Source organism: Macaca mulatta, chromosome 11 (genome assembly GCF_049350105.2).
Source record: "Macaca mulatta isolate MMU2019108-1 chromosome 11, T2T-MMU8v2.0, whole genome shotgun sequence".
Classification (NCBI taxonomy): Eukaryota; Metazoa; Chordata; class Mammalia; order Primates; family Cercopithecidae; genus Macaca; species Macaca mulatta.
This window is the reverse complement of record NC_133416.1, coordinates 115,460,000-115,478,589: the sequence shown is the minus strand read 5'-3', so window position 1 is coordinate 115,478,589 and position 18,590 is coordinate 115,460,000. Positions and strand designations below refer to the sequence as shown.

At 48.1% G+C, this 18,590-nt stretch overlaps 1 protein-coding gene across 14 annotated transcripts in view; it reads left to right on the top strand.

Moving 5' to 3' along the window:
- Window positions 1–748: 748 nt before the first annotated feature.
- Window positions 749–18,590, top strand: part of CMKLR1 (chemerin chemokine-like receptor 1) — a 71,241-nt gene continuing 53,399 nt past the window's right edge. For 3 of the 14 annotated variants that reach the window (XR_003720792.2, XR_013401317.1, XM_015152686.3), the window contains exon 1: window positions 1,838–2,121. The gene's annotated coding sequence lies outside the window, so the exon portion shown is untranslated. Of the gene's footprint in view, window positions 846–921; window positions 1,330–1,509; window positions 1,703–1,837; window positions 2,122–3,180; window positions 3,315–3,954; window positions 4,051–10,915; window positions 11,129–18,590 lie in introns of those variants that run through there. The other 11 variants (XR_013401318.1, XM_028829834.2, XM_077954871.1 and 8 more) reach the window with 9 other exon arrangements.

Here is an 18,590-nt window from a genome sequence, read left to right as displayed (position 1 = left end):
TTGTCTCTCCTGCCACCCTGTGAAGAGGTACCTTCCACCATGATTGTAAGTTTCCTGAGGCCTCCCCCGCCATGTAAAACTGTGAGTCAATTAAACCTTTTTTCTTTATAAATTACCCAGTCTTGGGTATTTCTTCACAGTAGTGTGAGAATGGACTAATACAATTACTAACTTCTGGTGACCTTGGGTGAGTCCCTTGCCTCCTCCGGGTTCAGCGTTCTCATCTGTACAGTAAGTGTTCTGATAAGATGTTTTGTACCCTAGGTAAGCCCAAAGAAGAAGAGAGGAAAGAAGAGAGTTGGGTAGACTGGGCTAGACTTCTGACTGTAGAGATCTGTATGACCTTGGGCAAGAGACTCAATCTCTCTGGGCTTCAAGTTATCTGTACAATGGAAGAATGAAATTAGATGGTTTCTAAGTGTAAAGCTCACTGAATTAAAGGATTGAGGATGGTGGGGAGAGATCAGTGGGGTTCTAAGGCTAATCAGACGATGAGGACATATTCTCCACCTGCCCAAGACTTTGAAGCCCAAAACACAGGTTTCTCTCCTTCTCTCCCTCCCTACCCATCTCCCTCTCCCTTCACCTTCCCCTCCTCCCCATTACCTTCCTCCCTGCCCTCCCTTTTCTTCCTTTCTTTCTTCTCCTCCCTTCCCCTCTCTTCCCCTCCCCTGCCCTGCCCTTTTCTTTTCCTTTCTAAAAATATTATTTTAGGCAGTCGTAGGCAGTCTTGGCTTTGGAATCAGACAGACTCAGATCCAGCCATGGCTCCGTCAGCATGAGCTGGGTGCCTTGGACAAAACGACTTCTGCTCTGTGGCTCCAGCATCCTCACGTGTAGGATGGGCAAGTGATGCCTCCCTGATGTTGGTGGTGGTTCACATGGCTTACTCCACGGAAGCACTTGGCACAGGGGCCCACAGTGGGCACTTCTGTTATTTCTTCTGTCTGGGGCCAAGGGTGGGCCTTGGAGCCAGACAGCATAGTTGGAATCCCAGCTCTGTCAACTGCTGGTGGTGTGGTCTTGGGCAAGTGACTTAATCTCTCTGTGCCCCAGTTTCCTTATTGGTAAGACTGGGGTAGTAATAATTCCTGCTATCCAGGGTTGCTGTGAAGTGTAAGTACGCATTGCCTAGCAGGCTGCCTGGCTCTCAGTTGTTTTGATTATTCCACTAACGATGGTGACCACACAGTTGATGAACCAGCACTTAGTGCCTGGCTAGGGCAGGGAACAAATACAGTTATTTCCCTACAGAGTTCCTGGTGTAAGGAGTTCTTGGTGCAAGGAGAGAGACACCTTAACAGGCAAGGACAGCACTGCATCAATGAGGTGATGGGGTGACCCTGAGGGGCAGAGCAGCCCCTGAGGGTTGGGGAAGGCTTCCCTGGGAGGTGATCGTCAATCTGAGACCTGAAGAGGCAGTAGGAGACCATCGGGCCACGAATTAGGGCAGGAATAGCATCCAGGTGGGAGGAACAGCGTTGCAAAGGCCCAGGGTGAGAGGCAGCCAGTCTGTCGGTCAGCGTGGAGCTTGAGCCCCTCACCGGGAGCAGAGGCGCTTGCATTTCCCCCAGCAGCCGGGGGTCGCATGTGCTCCGGTTTGCGCTCAGTAGGCTCAGCTTCCCAGCTGCAAGAGGCTGCCTGAGGGGCGGGTCGTCCCCAGCGGGCCCCCGCCGCCACCCACGAGCCCAGTCCCCGGCTGGTAAGGGCACCCTCCCCTCGCAGCCCCTTCTCCACGCAGCTAGCCGCCCCCGCCCTCGGTCAGCCCAGTTTCCTGCCCCTCCCTCTTGCTCTCCTCCCTCCAGCTGTTTCTCTGGCTGAGTTCTGTCCCAGTCCCATTCAGGGAAGCAGCCCGGCGGCCAGGAGGGAGCTCAGCACAGAGCGGGCTCCCTGGGAAGCCCCCGGGTGATAGGGGTGCTCCAGCCGCAGCGCTCTGGGGGTTCGGAGGGGGATCTTGAGTGAACAAATGAATGAACTGCTTTCTGGGCAAACAGCCACAGCCAGAGGAACCTGTGATTTGGAGAAAGAAGCCAGGGTGTGCAAGTCTCCCCAACAGCCTCCAGTGGCCTGCAGTCACAGGGAACCCTCAGGAAGACCTTCCGGGCAGAGACCAGAGGAAAGGTATCTTCACACACTTGCCTTGGGTGTCTTCTGAGAGGGGCCAGGGAAGGGGAATGAATACTAACAGAGAGAAAAGTTTGTTTCCTTTTATAATTTCGTATTTGTCAAAAGGAAGAGTTTTGTTATTATCTTCAGATGTCAAAAGTAATGCATGCTCACTGTTTAAAGAAATAGCAAGGACACACATGTAAATATATGAACGTGCATTTCCACATCTAGTTTGGTAACCTGCTTAACCGCAGATTGTGAACTTTCTTCCATATCACCTATATTCTTCCAATATACATTTTTCATGGCTGCATAGAAAGGGTATCTTAAGATTATTTGACTTTTCCATAATCGACTTGCTTCTCCTTTTTTTTTTTTTTTCTATTAGAACAGTGCTGCAATGAACACTTTATTTAGTATGACATCTTTGTGTGTGTGTCTTATGAATACCTTTTAGAAACTGCTAGATTTAAGGTTTGCCTATTTTTGAGACTTTTTTAAGCTTTTGGTCACACTGTATCTTGGAAGGCTGTGACAGCTTGACCTCTCTATGATGTTATACCAGGGCACAGTATTCTCATGTCCTAAACCCACCTTGTTGCTACCCATCCCTTAAAACTTCCCTGATGTGAAGTTGAGAATACTATCCAGATGCTTCAATAGGTATTTCATTTATTTATTAGTGTTGATTCTCTTTTATAAACTTATTTTCCACATTTCTAGTGTGACTCTCCTGCTCAAGTCTGTTCCCATTTTTTTTTCTCCTCTGGGGACATGTTTATCTTTTTCTTATTGATCTCTAAGAGTTCTTTGTATATGAAGGACACAAACCCTTTGCCGGCACTCTCTGTTGAAAATATTCCACTCCCTACTCTGTTTTCAGAATAGCTCATTTTAAATGGGCAAGACAACTTTGGCAAAATTATAAATAAACAACACACTGCAATATCAGGGAACTACTACTTGGTATAAACCCAATCACTCAGACCTGTGCGGTTCAGAGATGCCAGATCACTGGTCTGAGGTCATACACCTGAACATCTAGGTTCTGAGTCTTTCTTTTTCTATTAGGGAAAGCCCTCAACTTCCCTTTTGCATCCCTACCTCCTTCTCAAGATCAGTCTTCTCTGTGGTTCCTGCCGTCTCTCCTGCCTCTTCCAAACTGGTTTGAAGGAAAGATTCCTCTAAATGCCTTGGCTGCTGAGGTGAGTGTGACTGGGTAATTCAGGTGCAGGAGGAGGCAGCTTGGCCTTTTCTTTAACCTAAACCAGTGACCCTCAAATGATGATTGTCAGACACTTGGGAAGTCCACAAGAGAGTTATCTCTTGATGCACAGGGGCCTTCTTTGGACTCCCCCAAAACTTCAGGGAATATATAACCTTAACTTTGGGCAAGTCATGCCCTTCTCTGGCTTGACTTGTTCTGAGAAGTCCCCTACCCACACTGGGTCAGGGCTTGTCTGCTAGGCTCTCCCAGGGCCTGTCTCTCCCTTATCACGGCTCCTACCACACTGTGTTCTAATGACCAGTCATCTGGTCTGTCTCTCTGGGAGGCTCCTAGAGGCCAGATCTGGGATATTACTTTTTCTTTCTGCATCCTCAGTCCCCTGCACAAGAGCTAGCATATATTAGGGTCATTGAATAGTGTTCATTGAATAAATAAAGTAACCAGGTCTCAGTTTCACCGTCTATAAAATGGGGTGGGCAAAGCTGGGCTGAAGTCCCATCTCTTAGATGTTTACCTAATAACTCCTCTCAGTTTGCAAACCACTTTCTTGAGATGATTTTATCAAATCCTCACCATGGCCATATGATGAAGGTACTATTAACATGCTCATTTTACAGATTAGGAAACTGAAGCCTGAAGAGTTCTGATGCTAGACCTCCTCACAAGAGGGAACAGAACATTGTGCAAGAAGGGGCAGCTTGGTCTTAGGCAAGGTACTCCCACTCTCTGGCCACAATAATATCATCTGTAAATAAGGATGATATTATTTGATATTGTTATCATTCCGGGGGTGGGCTTGAATCGGTCTGCCACTGGCCAACTGAGTGACATGGAATCAGTTATTCCTTATCTTTGTGTCTGAGTTTCCTCATCTATAAAACGGGAATATGATCAGTAACTGCCTCATAAGATTATTCTAAAGAGTAAATGAGATCATACATGTAAAGCAGGAAGCAGAGGATTTGTTGTAAAATAAGGTCTCTATAAACATTAGCTATTGTTCTGATGATCATTTCTATTCCACTCTGCCTGTCTATACCTGTGACACTCATCTGAGCCAAATGGAAATTATTACTAATTTCTTTAGTGGATTATTAATGCTGTTATTCCCACTGATGTACAAGAAAACCAAAAGCCTATTTCATTCTCTTTGATCTACACCACACAGGTGCAGTCATTACCACCAGTTGCGAGGCTATGAAGTAGACTCAGAGCTTTTCAAAGTGCAATCTCTAGATCACCTGCATTAGAATAATTGCGAGTGTTTCTTTTTCTTTCTTTCTTTCTTTTTTTTCCAAGATGGAGTCTCGCTCCGCCGCCCAGGCTGGAGAACAGTGGTGCAATCTCAGCTCACTGCAAGCTCCACCTCCTGGGTTCTCACCATTCTCCTGCTTCAGCCTCCCAAGTAGCTAGGACTACAGGGCTCCACCACCATACCCGGCTAATTTTTTGTATTTTTAGTAGAGATGGGGTTTCACCGTGTTAGCCAGGATGGTCTCCATCTCCTGACCTCATGATCCGCCCTCCTCGGCCTCCCAGAGTGCTGGGATTACAGGCATGAGCCACCACGCCCGGCCAATTGCAAGTGTCTCTTAAAGCTTCAGTTAGGAAATCAGAATCTCTGTGGATGAGACTTCAGTGTCTGCATGTTGAACCAGCACTCCAAGTCATTCAGATGTACCCCAAAACTTGAGAACCATCAAACTTGAGTGCTTAAAAGTCTTTGCTTTTTGCCCTTTGTTCACACTGAGGTCTTGGGTTCTTTGCTGCACAATGAGGTTTCTTTTTTCCTTTCTAAGCAAATATTCATGTACGTCTGTGAATCCACATGTTCTGTGTCAGCAGCTGAGGCCAGAAGGTTTGGCAGAGAAGAAGCGAAACTTTGTCTTATAGTACCACAGAAAGTCAGATTGTGTTAGCAATCCCCCAGCATGGGGGCTTTGAAATTATTTTCAGTTGCAGAATCCTTTCCACAAATGAAAGTCTTATGGGGAAGTGCAATTTGAAAACAGATAAAAGCGGTGTTATTCTCGTTGAAACAGAAGTGGAAGACTCCAGGCTGCCACTAAATCTCACTCTTGTTGCTGAAGGGCCTCTAAGAATCTTTGTAGCTCCATGGGGCAGGCAGGAAACTGCAACTCCTCTGCTCCAAGGAGTTAAGAGACCAAAGTTCTAGACATCTGTTGAGCTTACTGTGTGACCTTGGCAAGGCACTCTCACTCTCTAGCCACAATAATTTCATTTGTAAATAAGGAGGTTGAATGGAGTATCAGCTAGGGTAGTAGCTGCAGTAACAAATAGGCCCCCAAAGGCATAAGGGCTAAAGCAAAACAGCTTTATTATAAGGCAGGTATTTCTGAATGGAGGGTGGTCCTCTTCTTCATGGTACTTCAGTGACTCATCTGGTGGTCCCACTCTCTCCTCGGATATCCTCATTGTCTGCAGTCAGGTGCAGAAGACAAAAGAAAGTATGGAGGTGGCATATTTGGCCTGGAAGCAGCAGACATCACTTCCACTCACACATGAGAACTATCATGTGGCCAATCTAGTTGCAAAGGAGGCCAGGACATGGAGTTACAAGGATATGAGGTTCTTGGCAAAGAGCAGCTCTTTCCCAGCCACAGTCGTGTATTGTGGACAGAGAGAATGAATTTTTGTGGACAGCTACCTGTCTCTGTCACAAATATGGTGACCTCTTGGGTTGCTTTCATTCTTCCATTCTAAGTCTACATTGTCATTAGTCAATCTTAGTTAACATGGTGATGTTGGACTCACAACATCACCTGTCCTCAAGGTAATTCCCATCAAATATACTAAGTAAATTTCCAGACTCCAGGCCCCTAAACATGGATTTTTCTGAAACATAGGCAACTGCCATTCTCTTTCCCTCCTGGAAAAAGGAAATAAGAAAAATGATTTGATAAGAGCATGCTGTGGGTTATTAAGCCAAAGGTATATATATCCATTATCTACTTGAATCTCCCTACAAGCCTACATGGAAAGGCCTCAGGACTATCATCCCCTTTTTATAGGTGAATACAATGAGGCTCAGAGAGGTAAAGGGACTTGCCTAAGGTCACACAGCTCATAGCAAGAGAATGGTATTTGAACTAAAAACACCTTATTCCTGTCCTAGGGCCCCACTGCACATTTGAATGTTGGTGTGCATGTATGTGTACGTGGTGTGGTTAGAGTCGGGATTTTCCTTGGGCTGGGCATGAGGGAAGTGAAAACTCAGGAATCATGTTCAAACTCCCCAGAATGGGCCAAGGCTGCTGACTGTAAGGCAGCTGGGTGGTTGTCCTAGGTCTTGGGGTGCAGAAGTACAGTGTGACCAAGTATTACAGTCACTGGCTGTGTAAAAGAGAAGGGACAGTGCATGAGGGTATTGTGTGGTCCATGGAAGACACTGAGGCTTCAACTGGGCTGGCCACATAGTGGGTACTTGGGAGCAATTTCCTGTGTGAATAAATTCATGTGGGAGTAACAGCTGCAGCACTGTGAGAAAATGAGATGAATCAGACCTGCTTCCTGTCTTTGAGGCCCTCAGGGGAGGAGAAACAAACTTGTAACATATACTTTTGTTCATTCACTCAACAAACATTTATTAGCATCTACTACGTGTCTGGCTCTCCACAGGGCAAGAACAATGGAAAGACAGGATTCCTATCCTTGTGGAACCCATTTGAGAGATGAGGAAAGTGAGACCCTGATTGGTTACATGACATTCCCAAGATCATTTGGCCAGATTAGGACTTGAAACACCCGGTTTCCAGCCCAGGACTTTTTCCATACCCCCTGCTGAAGAGGTGGCCCCAGGCCAGGACTGACACGCAGTGAAGAGCCCTTGTTATTGGCAGCCACTCTGTGCTGCTGCTGGACTCAGGACATGCTGGTTTCAGACAATAGCAGGAAACCAGTTATTTCTCTTTAGAACCTCTAGATTTTTGCAGCAATGGACACAGGTATGATTGAAAAAAAGTAGAAATCCTTGCACTGTCAGATGGAATCAAGACGCAGTAATTCTACATGGTGCTATCAAAGAAAGAAATGTTGATGTTTGGGTGGTGTTGGCTGGCAGCACACTGTAGTGATGATAGATCCCAGATCCAAGTGCTCCAGGGTTGAGATCCCAGCTCTGAACTTTAACCTCCTGAGCCCCTCAGCTTCCTCACTCATAAGGGGGGCATGCTATGAATGCATGCCTGGCAGGGTTATGGTGAGATTAAATGAGTCCATATCCACCAAGCACTGAGTACAGCACGTGGTCAGTTCAATGAAGGCATTTCTATTTTTATTTTTGGGACAGTGAGCTTTGAAATTGGTCTTTGCACATCTGGGTGTCTGGTGCTTTGTGATCTTGGGTTCCCAGACTGGAAATGTCATTTGGGCCAGTCTCTTCTCTCCATGTCTGTCCCCAAAGAGAAGTCTTGGGCTCTGCTGGTAGAGAGAGCCTTGGGTCTCGCTATCTCCACCATAGACAGTCTCTGCCATTGTTGGAAGTACCAGCAGCTGACTCAGCAGGGAGGTCAGCTGCTATCCAGGCAGAATGTCGGAATCGGTTCTGCTTTCTTGGGGTATAGGACTTGGGTCTTCAGATTCCAGCCCTGGGTTCCTGCTGAGGGTAGCTCTTGTGCAAGCAGGTGGGTGGGTCGGGAGATGGGTACAAAAAACAACAGTGAGCACACTTGGTTTTTCCTCCTGGAAATCAGGGGTCAGAGAAACAGGAAGTCAATGGGGAGAGAGTGTGGTGTAGTGAGAAGAGGGCAGGGCCTGTGGTCAGGCAGATGTGAGTTCTAATCCTGGGTTTGATACCTATTGATTTAATTTTTATTTTTTATTTTTTGAGACAAAATCTCTTTCTGTCACCCAGGCTGGAGTGTAGTGACATGATCACAGCTCACTGCAGCCTTGACCTCCTGGGCTTAAGTAATCCTTCCACTTCCTGAGTAGGTGGGACTATAGGCATGCCTTACCATGCCTGGCTGATTTTTGTATTTTTTGTAGAGATCGGATGTATTAGTTGGGTTCTCTTAGAGGGTTCTCTTAGGGTTCTCTCTCTACATATATAAAGGGGAGTTTATCAAGTATTAATTTACGTGATCACAAGGTCCCACAATAGGCCATCTGCAAGGAGAGTCAGTCTGAGTCCCAGAACTGGAGAACTTGGAATCTGATGTTCAAGGGCAAGAAGCATCCAGCATGGGAGAAAGACGCAGGCTGGGAGGCTAGGCCTGTCTCTTTTCAGGTTTTTCTATCTGCTTTATATTCTCTGGAAGCTAATTAGACTGTGCCCACTGGATTAAGGGTGGATCTGCCTTCCCCGGCCCACTGACTCAAATGTTAATCTCTTTTGGCAACACCCACATGGACACACGCAGGATTAATACTTATTATCTTTTAATCCAATCAAGTTGACACTCAGTATTAACCATCACAAAGGGTCTCACCATGTTGCCCAAGCTGGTATCGAACTCCTGGACTCAAGTGATTCACCTGCCTTGGCCTCCCAAAGTGCTAGGATTGCAGATGTGAGCCACCTCACCTGGCCACCTGTTGTTTTTGTGAGCACGTGCAAGTCACATACATGTAACCTCTTTAGGCCTCAGTTTCCTCCTGTCCAGGGTTGTTGAGAAAGCATCTGCTATGTTCTTTGGCCTGGAGTAAGTGCTCAATAAATGACTTGGGGTGGGGAATAAAGGCAGGGGACACTCAAATGCCCATCCTTTGTTACCTGAATTGGTTTGAACAGTTATCAGAATCTATGAATTCCTGAGTGTTAGATGAAGTAAGAGTTCAGGTAGCAAGTGTATACGTTTCCTGTTACTGCTGTAACAATAACCATAAACCGAGTGGCTTAAAACAACACAAACCTGTTATCTCATTATTCTGGAGGTCAGAAGTCCCAAAGGGGTTTCACTGGGCTAAAATCAAGGATTGCATCTCTTCTGGAGCCCATAGGGGAGAATCTGTTTGCCCTCCTTTTCCAGCTTCTAGAGGCTGCCACATTCCTTGACTCATGGTGCCCTTCCCCAGCCTTCAAAGCCAGCAACTGCAGGTTGAATCCTTGTCACATCAAATCACTTTGGCCCCCCTGCCTCCCTGTCTCATTTTTAAAGACCCCGGGCTCACCTGGGTAATCCAGCATAATCCCCCCATCTCAAGATTCTTAATGACATCTGCAAAGTGTCAAAGTGTCTTTTGCCATGTAGGATAACATATATACAGTTCTGGGGTTAGGATGTGGACATCTTTAGGGATCTGTTATTCTGTCTACCAGTGACATTGGTCTGCATCTGATTGTTTCTTGAATTTGGAATTTGGATATTGGGAGTTCAGGTGGCCATCTATTGACAATTGGTTCAGCAGAGTATTGACAAATTAGAATGGATGCAAGTGTTAGCAACCAGTGAGGCTTTACCCGGGAGTATTCAGTGATTATCAGGACCAACCCAGGAACCAGGCTTTGGCATCATTTAGACTGCGTTCAAGTCCCTGCACTTATGAACCTACTGACTCTGTGAAATGGGGATGGCAGCATGTAGTACATAGGGTAGTTGTTAAGATGGAAGGAGATAGCAAAAGTTAAGTGCCTGGCAGCTGGTAGGAGGCTCAACATGAATGAATGATCCCCCAGCAGTTTAACTTCCCAGCTAGAGTCTCTCCATCCCAGGTACTGGTGATTTCTAGTTATGAGAACCTTTCTGTCTCTGCCCCATGCTAGAGAGACATGCTTGTCTGGCTCATGGGCTTCAAGGAGCACGAGGGCTCCTTCTCTTCCCCCCATAAGAAGGAAGGTTCGTTTTTGAGGATGTGGATGTTAACTAGGAGGGGAGAAGGTGCCAGCTGCCCAGCCAGGCTTGTGTTTGATCTGGAAGGTTCTTGGGATATGAATTGGCTTGAGGGATGGATTATCTTTGTCCCCTAGACTGCAAGAGCCTGCAGCCCCCAGTCAGCTGTTCTACTATCAGTGGGGCTCAGTGTCTCCCATTTCTACTTCTTTCTGCTTCCAGTCCTGCTACCAACTGCTCTACTTTCTTTCCAAGTTACTGTTTATATGCCCCAAGAGGGACTACCTCATGGGTTCATTTAATCCTTCCAGGGTCCCCACTGGATCCCTGCTGGGGTTCTCTCTGATGGTGGATGAATTCCCTCTGAATCTGGAACTTGAATTTCTAGAAGGCCCCAGAAGAATAATGAATTGACACTGAATTGAATTGGCATTGACCTTGACATGACCTAGTCCAGGGATGGAAGTCCACACGCCTCACCATGTGCTGTGGCAGACATCACACATCAGTCATGACTTTTCCTCTAGTTGAGCCCAGATGTCTTTGTTGTTTATCTTTGTGGATCAAACCATCCCCAAATTTAGTGGCTTGAACTGACTTATTCATTTATAATTATGCAACTTAGTAGAGTTCTGCAGGGACAGTGCATCTCTGCTCCATATAGTGTTGGCTGCATTACTCGTGGGCTGCATTCAGCTGGGAGCTTGACCGAGGCTGGGATATATAAGATGATCTCACATCCCAGAACTTGTGCGCTCTCTCTCTCTCTCTCTCTCTCTCTCTGTAGCCCATCTCTCTAGCAGAACTGCTTGGATTTTTCTACCAGGAGGCTCAGGGCTCTGCAACAGTGATAGCAGAAGCTGCTGGCATCGAGAGATCTAGGCTGGGACTAGCACAGCATCACTTCTACCACTTTCTGTTGGTCACAGCAACTCACCATGCCAGTGCAGATTCAAGGGGAGGAGAAATAGAGTCCACTTCTTGATGGGAGGAGTGACATGTGAGTATTGGGGCAGGGTGGGATGTTACAGTCTATCTTTAAAGACAATCTACCATCTTCATCTTAAAACAACGAATGACAGGGGCCCTCTGGAGATAATCATTTGTCACCCTAAGTTAGTCTACACTCCCATTTTTCAGATGGGGAAACTGAAACTCAGAAAGGATTTGTCTAAAGGAGCCTCCGTTCACTTCACAAGCATTTACTGAGCACCAACTGTGTGCTAGGGGCATGGGATACAGGGAGCTCCCCTTTGAGTGGGAGACAGGTGAGTAAACAGAGTGGAGGCCCATCTAGCCAGAAGGTTGACTTTAATGTCGGTGCTTGGGGCAAATTTCAGGTTGCAGTCACCCATGATGATTCAATTCATCATCCATTCAGAACGATAAGTGACTACTGGGCCATTTTTACTGAGTGCTTATTGTTAAATACCTTCCCATTTATGCCTGCTCGATACATTTAGTGTGCAAAGTACTGCAGGAGTGGAGTGGAGGTAGCTTTCACTGGAGAAGCCAGGAAATAGTGCTTCAAGAAGGAAGCATGTATTCGAGCTGGGTTCAAAGGGTGAGTTGGCCTTGAGTTGCCTATAGGAGCAGTTGGCTAGACATGAGAGAGATTTTAGGCAGGGAGAGCTGCATGAACACAGATCCAGAGACTTGATGACTGCAGGGAGTCTGGCACAGTGGGCAGGAAGCAGGGACGGCAGGAGGAGATCGGAATGCTACTCATGGCCTTGAAGGCCCTACCCAATTTTCCAGGTGGTCCACATTGTGCTTCATTTCATGGGAACAGCATCCTGCTGCCTCCAACCCTTGCCTTCTCCAAACTCAGTTGATTAAATTTGAACATTTGGGCAATGGAAGATTCCAGACAACCCAAAGCTAATTAAGTTTGAAATTCCAGTGGGCATGCTGGTTTGTGGCTTTATCTCATGGGTTGTCTGGCCCATCAACCAGCTTGGAGAAGAGAATCTTTCTCTCCACTGGTGACTTCCTTGATTGAATGGTGGATGCCCCTCCCACCACTCCCAGGACTTGCTGAGGGACCTAGGCATAGAGGCTGGGAGGAAACAAGGTGTTTCCTTCAGGTTTAACGCTAAAGGAGAGTTGATTTAAGATGGCAACTTTGGGTTGCCCAAGGCAATTTGGTGACGTCTTTACTGGAGAAAGGCAGACTTGGCCACCAGCTGCGGCAGCCAGACCAATCCAGGCTGGGCACTAAAGGGTCCCCTGGCCTCCTAGCCGTGGGGAGGTACGGCTGACTGACGTCAAGAACAGGTCTTCAGGGAGTGCAGGCAATTTGCAGTCTCTTTTATGACAGACTCAACTCACAGGGGGCCTCTTCAACTGTCAGGGATTTAGGTCATGAAGAAAAAGGGTTTCCCTTGAGTCAGACGGGATGGCCACCGGGTGGATAGAGGCAGCTGCTCTGCTTTTCTCACAGACCTCTTTTGAAACCCATTTCAGCCGCGTGCTGGCTGGGAGGCCTCAGAAGCGTTGCTTAACTGCTCTGAGCCTCAGTTTCCTCAACTTTACGAAGAGGATCATAAAAGGGCTTTCCTCACTGGGGTGTTGTGGGGCTCACACGAGATCACGTGTGGCCCAGAGTTGGGGTCTCAGTGTCAGGGGGCTGGCCTGGTGGGGAAGGGACGAAGGAGACCAGCACTCTTGAACCATGAAAGGCTAAGAAATGCTCGTTGTAGGCAATGCCAAAGTCCTAGTTTCATTCCAAGCTTTTCCCTTTGGACTGCCTGCCTTGGCTAAAAGACACGGTATGGACTGGGTGGAGACCTTGACTTGCTGGCCTCACTTCTCCTGGGGGCAGCTGGCCCTGTCTGGCCTAAACAGGCCTTTCTTTTACTGTTTTTCCCTCTCCTCCCATGAAAAGTCTCAGATGTGAAGGAAATCAGGAAATTAGAAACATGACTCGGGGGAGAGGAGAGAACTGCTGTGAGCAGCCTGTGAGGCCAGCTGGTGGGGAGACACCCTCCCCTCCCCATCACAGGGTTTCTGACCTCCACGTCCTGGAAGGCTGGCCTCTGATCCACACTTTCTCAGCCCCGTCCCACCCCGTCCGGTGTTTCACATTTTCCTGGGACCCAGGAAGCCCACTGCACCTCCTCATTCTTCCTTCCAAGAGCCTTTTGTGTTGGTTCCACCGCCTGAAGGGACAGGTAGCCTTCATCCGTGGAGTTCAGGCTGGGCTGCTGCCCAGTCCTGCTTCCCTCCTCCGAGATTGTCCTCTGGGACCAGTCCTACCTCTTGGCTGATCACAACAGGCTGTTTATAAGCCAAGCACCCACCCGCTGGCTTCACAGACACTCATCAGATGTGTGGGCGGTGGGAAAAACAGTCCTGTTTTATAGCCAGGAAACGGAGACCTAGAGAGATGATATGTGTTCACTCACTCCTTCGTTCTCTAATTCACAACATCTCTCTCTCTTTTAAGAGACAGGGTCTCACTCTGTTGCTCAGGCTGGAGTGCAGTGGTGCAATCATAGCTTACTGTAGCCTTGAACTCCCGGGCTCAAGCCATCCTCCTGCTTCAGCCTCCCAAGTTAGCTAGGACTACAGGCATGTGCCACCATGCCCAGCTAATTTTAAAAATGTTTTATAGAGATAGGGTCTCACCATGTTGCCCAGGCTGGTCTCAAACTCCTGGCTTCAACGGATCCTCCTGCCTTGGCCTCCAAAAGTGAAGGAGTTAAGGCATGAGCCACCGTGCCCGGCCTCAGGTCATCTTGATTAGCCAATCCCCCTCTCTGTCTTTGAAAGGCACCCACCCTCTAGCAGCTGTAGCTCTTTGCTCTTTGATGAGTTCTATCGTGTTACAGTTCCACGTTAGGAGTTAGACCTGAGTTCAAATCCTGAGTCCCTTGATTACCAGCTGGGTGATCTTGGATCAGTTTCTCTCTGTCTCTCTCTCTCTCTCAGCCTCAGTTTTTTCACTTGTAAATTAGAGTTGATGACAGGATCTGCCATGAGTTGTGTGGTGAGGATTAAATCAGCGAATCCATGAAAAAACACATAGCAGTGGGACCAATGCTTAGTAGAGCCCTTGTAAAAGAAGCATGCTGAAGACTTCCTTGCACTTAAAATAAGGCACGGTGCATGCGAGGTCATTGGGAAATACTTTCTGAAATGCGATTGAATTCTGCAATCACCTCCTCTGCTCTAGCCCCCAGTCCCTTAGCAGCCAGCTTTCCCTGTCCTTGATGAGGCTCAGAGACTGAGGCTCAAAGACAGCAGCTGAGTGCCCAAGGCCACATTGCCCAGGCTGCCCCTGTTCTCCCAGCCCCCTTCTCCAGAGTCCATGAATTCTTCTCCCCTGTGATTTCCAGGCCTTTCCCCCTTTCCTGTGCTGCAGACCCCTTCTATACTGATTATAGACTTTATGATGGGACTGTCTCTTCGTCTTCCATGGCTTGACTCATCAGTGTCATGGCCCATTGCCTCAGAAGCCTGTTCTCATCCAGACGGCCAGTTGGAAACTAAAGGGATAAACTCACTCACACTGAGGTGTTTGCAACTGATGATAGCTTGCCGGAGTGGAAGGTTTGCAAATAGGATGCCTTAAGCCAGCAGAGAGTGCTCAGGATGGGGGACATTCAGAAGCTGTGGACATAAGCACAGGGAAGGGGCAGCTTTTGGTTGGGGATCTTCCCAGAGACAAGCAAACCACAGCCTCCTCTGCTGCAAGGACCTGAGGACAGAAAACTACTGAGTCAGTTTCATAGGAGAAATTTGTAGTTCCAACTTCCTCGCACCTCTACTGGGGCCTCTTTGTTCCTCCCTTTTCTTGTAGACAGAATGGCCAGAATTGGGTTGCCTTAAAAAAAATGACAGAGGCCGGGTGCGGTGGCTCAAGCCTGTAATCCCAGCACTTTGGGAGGCCGAGACGGGCGAATCACGAGGTCAGGAGATCGAGACCATCCTGGCTAACACGGTGAAACCCCGTCTCTACTAAAAAATACAAAAAACACTAGCCGGGCGAGGTGGCGGACGCCTGTAGTCCCAGCTACTCGGGAGGCTGAGGCAGGAGAATGGCCTGAACCCGGGAGGCGGAGCTTGCAGTGAGCTGAGATCCGGCCACTGCACTCCAGCCTGGGCGACAGAGCGAGACTCTGTCTCAAAAAAAAAAAAAAAAAAAAAAAAAAAATGACAGAGCTCCACATTAGCAGAGTTCAGAGAAATAGGGCAGGCCTGGGAGGTCACAAAGGTGAGTGTCCCAATCTTAGCACACTCGTCTACACTGCTCGCCCACCCTCCAGCATTTCTGACAGAGCCTGGGGGTAGGAGTGGTTACCCCAACATGTCCCGTGCCCTGGATGAGGAGCCTGGGGTCCTTGACACTCTGTGGAACTGGTAAAACTGTCTTTCAACTGACTTTCCTTCCCTCCTTGTGCAGGGAGTGGAAGCAGGAACTGGGATAGGATATGGTGTTGGTGGCTGGGTTGGTGTGGGTAGAAGTGCATTTTATCCAGGTGTGTTTAGAGAGGCAGGATGGCAAGATGGTCAAAGCTTCTGGAATTTGGTGGCTTGGCTTCAAATTTCTTGACTTCCTTGCTTGATTGCCTCAGTTTCCTCATCTGTGAAATGGGTGTAAGGATGATGTTGCCTCATAGGGTTGTCTGGGTGGGGCAGGGGGAGATGGATCTGTGGGAGGGTATGTTTTATTTCTTTACTTGTTTTTGGTATTTGCAATAGCCAGCTATTTAAATATTTGTGGTATTTGCCACAGCCAGCTATTTACCCATTGGGGAAATTGGAATTGGGCTGATAACAGTAGGGGGTGCAAGTTGCCTTGCACCTGCCAGGAGCACCCACAATGTGGACAATCCCCAGTCATGATGTGGATTTAGTAAGAAGCTCTGTGGTTCTGATCTTCATCCTCTCAGGTGATTGAGAGCAGACAGGGGTGAAATGAAAGAAGCCACAGTCCAAGGCAGGCCCCCGGGACAAATTTTCAGAACGACCCATAAGGCTTGTCTGGGTGTCTTCCGGCTCCCTGAAGGGTGGTGGTGCCTGGGAGCCCTCTGGAAATGCTGGGGGCATCTCCAGGCTGCCTGATCCCTGTCCTCCCAGTGCACCTCCCACTGCCCCTACTCCACTGCCTTGTCTCCGCTGCCCCGTCTCCCTCTCTCTCCTTCTTTTCCTCTCGCCCTCTTTCTTCTGTAGCAAGTGCTCTGAACCAGCTGTGGTCTTCCAGAGGTTGGGTGCAGCAACTTTGGGCAAAACCAAGCACTCACCTATTCCCAGTGGGAGGGTTCGTGAGGCCCTGGGTGTTGACAGGGTTCTTGTTGGTTTCTTCCCTCTGGGAACTGGCTGTGGTCAGACTGGAGGCTGTGGGAGGAAGCGTGCTCAGGCCACCCACCACCCCTGCACCCAGCACATTGGTGGGTGCTCAGTAAACACTTGCAAGGAAATGAACACATGAGCCCCAACAGCAGAAGGGTACACCCTCAGCCCTTAGGGAAAACCAAACCCTCACTAAAATTATTTCAAGGCCATGTGTTTTATTTTTAAACTGCATACAATTATTTTGAGGGCACTTGCTTTAAGAAAATAGCTTGGGAACTTTGCATTCAGCGCCATAATAGGCCCATGCATTTAAAGATGAAAATGGAGCCCCTTGGAAGTCTTTGGGTCGGCTTCATGGAGAGGCGCCTCGTCTGTGCTCTGGCTTCCTGTCTGGGTGACTTGTTTGGAGAAACTTGGAGTAGAGAACTCATGGATTGTCAGGTCTGAGGGGAGTGCTCACACATGATGGGATCCTCTTCCCCTCACCTCTCCATTGTATATTGGAGGGAATAGGGACACAGAGAGGTTAAGTGACTTGCCCAAGGTCACACAGCTGGTAAGCGGCAGAGCCAGGGCTTGAACCCAGGCAGCCTCAGTACAGCACTTAAAAAGATGCCCCTTTGGTGAGCCCTGTTCCCATCTGCCCTCCTACATCTGTGTCTGGGCAGCCAGGACACGTTTCCTGGACAGCTGAGATGTGCTTCCTTCTACAACAAGTGTGATCACATCCAACTCCCAGAAAAAAGAGACCACCAAGAACCCAGTTGGCACCAGGCACCCCAAGCACCTTTCCACTGGGGACAGGTAACTGCCTGGCTTTGCCCAGAGATGTAAACTCTGGGGGTTCCCAGCTGGAGCCCTAGACCTCTGGCCTGGGCTGGGTCTCTGACAGGGAGGGGACCTGCCAGGCCTGGACTGTAGACCCCTGGTCTCTCTGGAGCTGGAAGAAGTCCTGTGTATCAGAGGCCCTTGGCTGTGGGGCCAGCCTCTTCCTCCAGGTGGCTTAGCTGTTGCCAATTCTCTCCCCTTGGCCCCTATGCCACTGTCTGTGTGGCAATCTGGAGTTGGCAATGATCAAAGAACTCATTTCCAGAAGAGGAAACTGAGGCGCTAGCTTGGATATCAGAGAAAGAGGACTGGCATCCAGTCCTTTTTCTCCAGCCAAGCTTGTTTGTGAGCTCAGGCAGGGACTGCACCCCAAGTCCTACATGTTGGACCAGATGGCAACTTCCAGCTCAGTGTCATCTGAAAGATTTGCAGCCTTGTGGTTCAGAGAGGGGCAGAAACTTGTGCAGGTTCACAGAAAATCTGAAGCAGAGTCAGGACTGAAACCCAGGTTTCCTGTCTCCACTGCACCTTGTTCATTCCTCAGTTTTCCTCAGGGAAACATTCAAGGACTAGCGTTTGAATGGGGAAGACAAGCTGTCCTTTGGTCTTCGTTTCCCTGAATGTCAAACAGAAGGGTTGAAAACCCCAGCCCGGCCGGGCGCGGTGGCTCAAGCCTGTAATCCCAGCACTTTGGGAGGCCGAGACGGGCGGATCACGAGGTCAGGAGATCAAGACCATCCGGGCTAACACGGTGAAACCCCGTCTCTACTAAAAATACAAAAAATTAGCCGGGCGTGGTGGCAGGCGCCTGTAGTCCCAGCTACTCAGGAGGCTGAGGCAGGAGAATGGTGTAAACCCGGGAGGCGGAGCTTGCAGTGAGCTGAGATCCGGCCATTGTACTCCAGCCTGGGTGACAGAGCGAGACTCCGTCAAAAAAAAAAAAAAAAAAGAAAACCCCAGCCCACCAGAGCCTATCTGTGTCCACATTTTTACCAGTCTGCAGATAAGCAAAAAAAAAAAAAAAAAAAAAAAAAAAAATAATAATAATAATAAAATAAAAAAATAAATAATAATAATAGTAGTAAATAAAATAAAAAGGAAAAATGACAGCAGAGTAAGCTTTTCATAAAGTGAAATATTTTCAACAGAAAAAGATGAGTCTATGTCTCACCTATTTTCCTGGGTATGTTTCTTTTCTGAAGTGGTGGTGATGGTAAGGGATGGTTTTAGTTTTGCAGTGTCCTTACTTGGCAAATGTAGATAGGTGGCAACTCTGTGACAGTCTCAAAAATTTCTGGGAAATGTAACCAGTTCATGAAATCCCAATGCGTGAT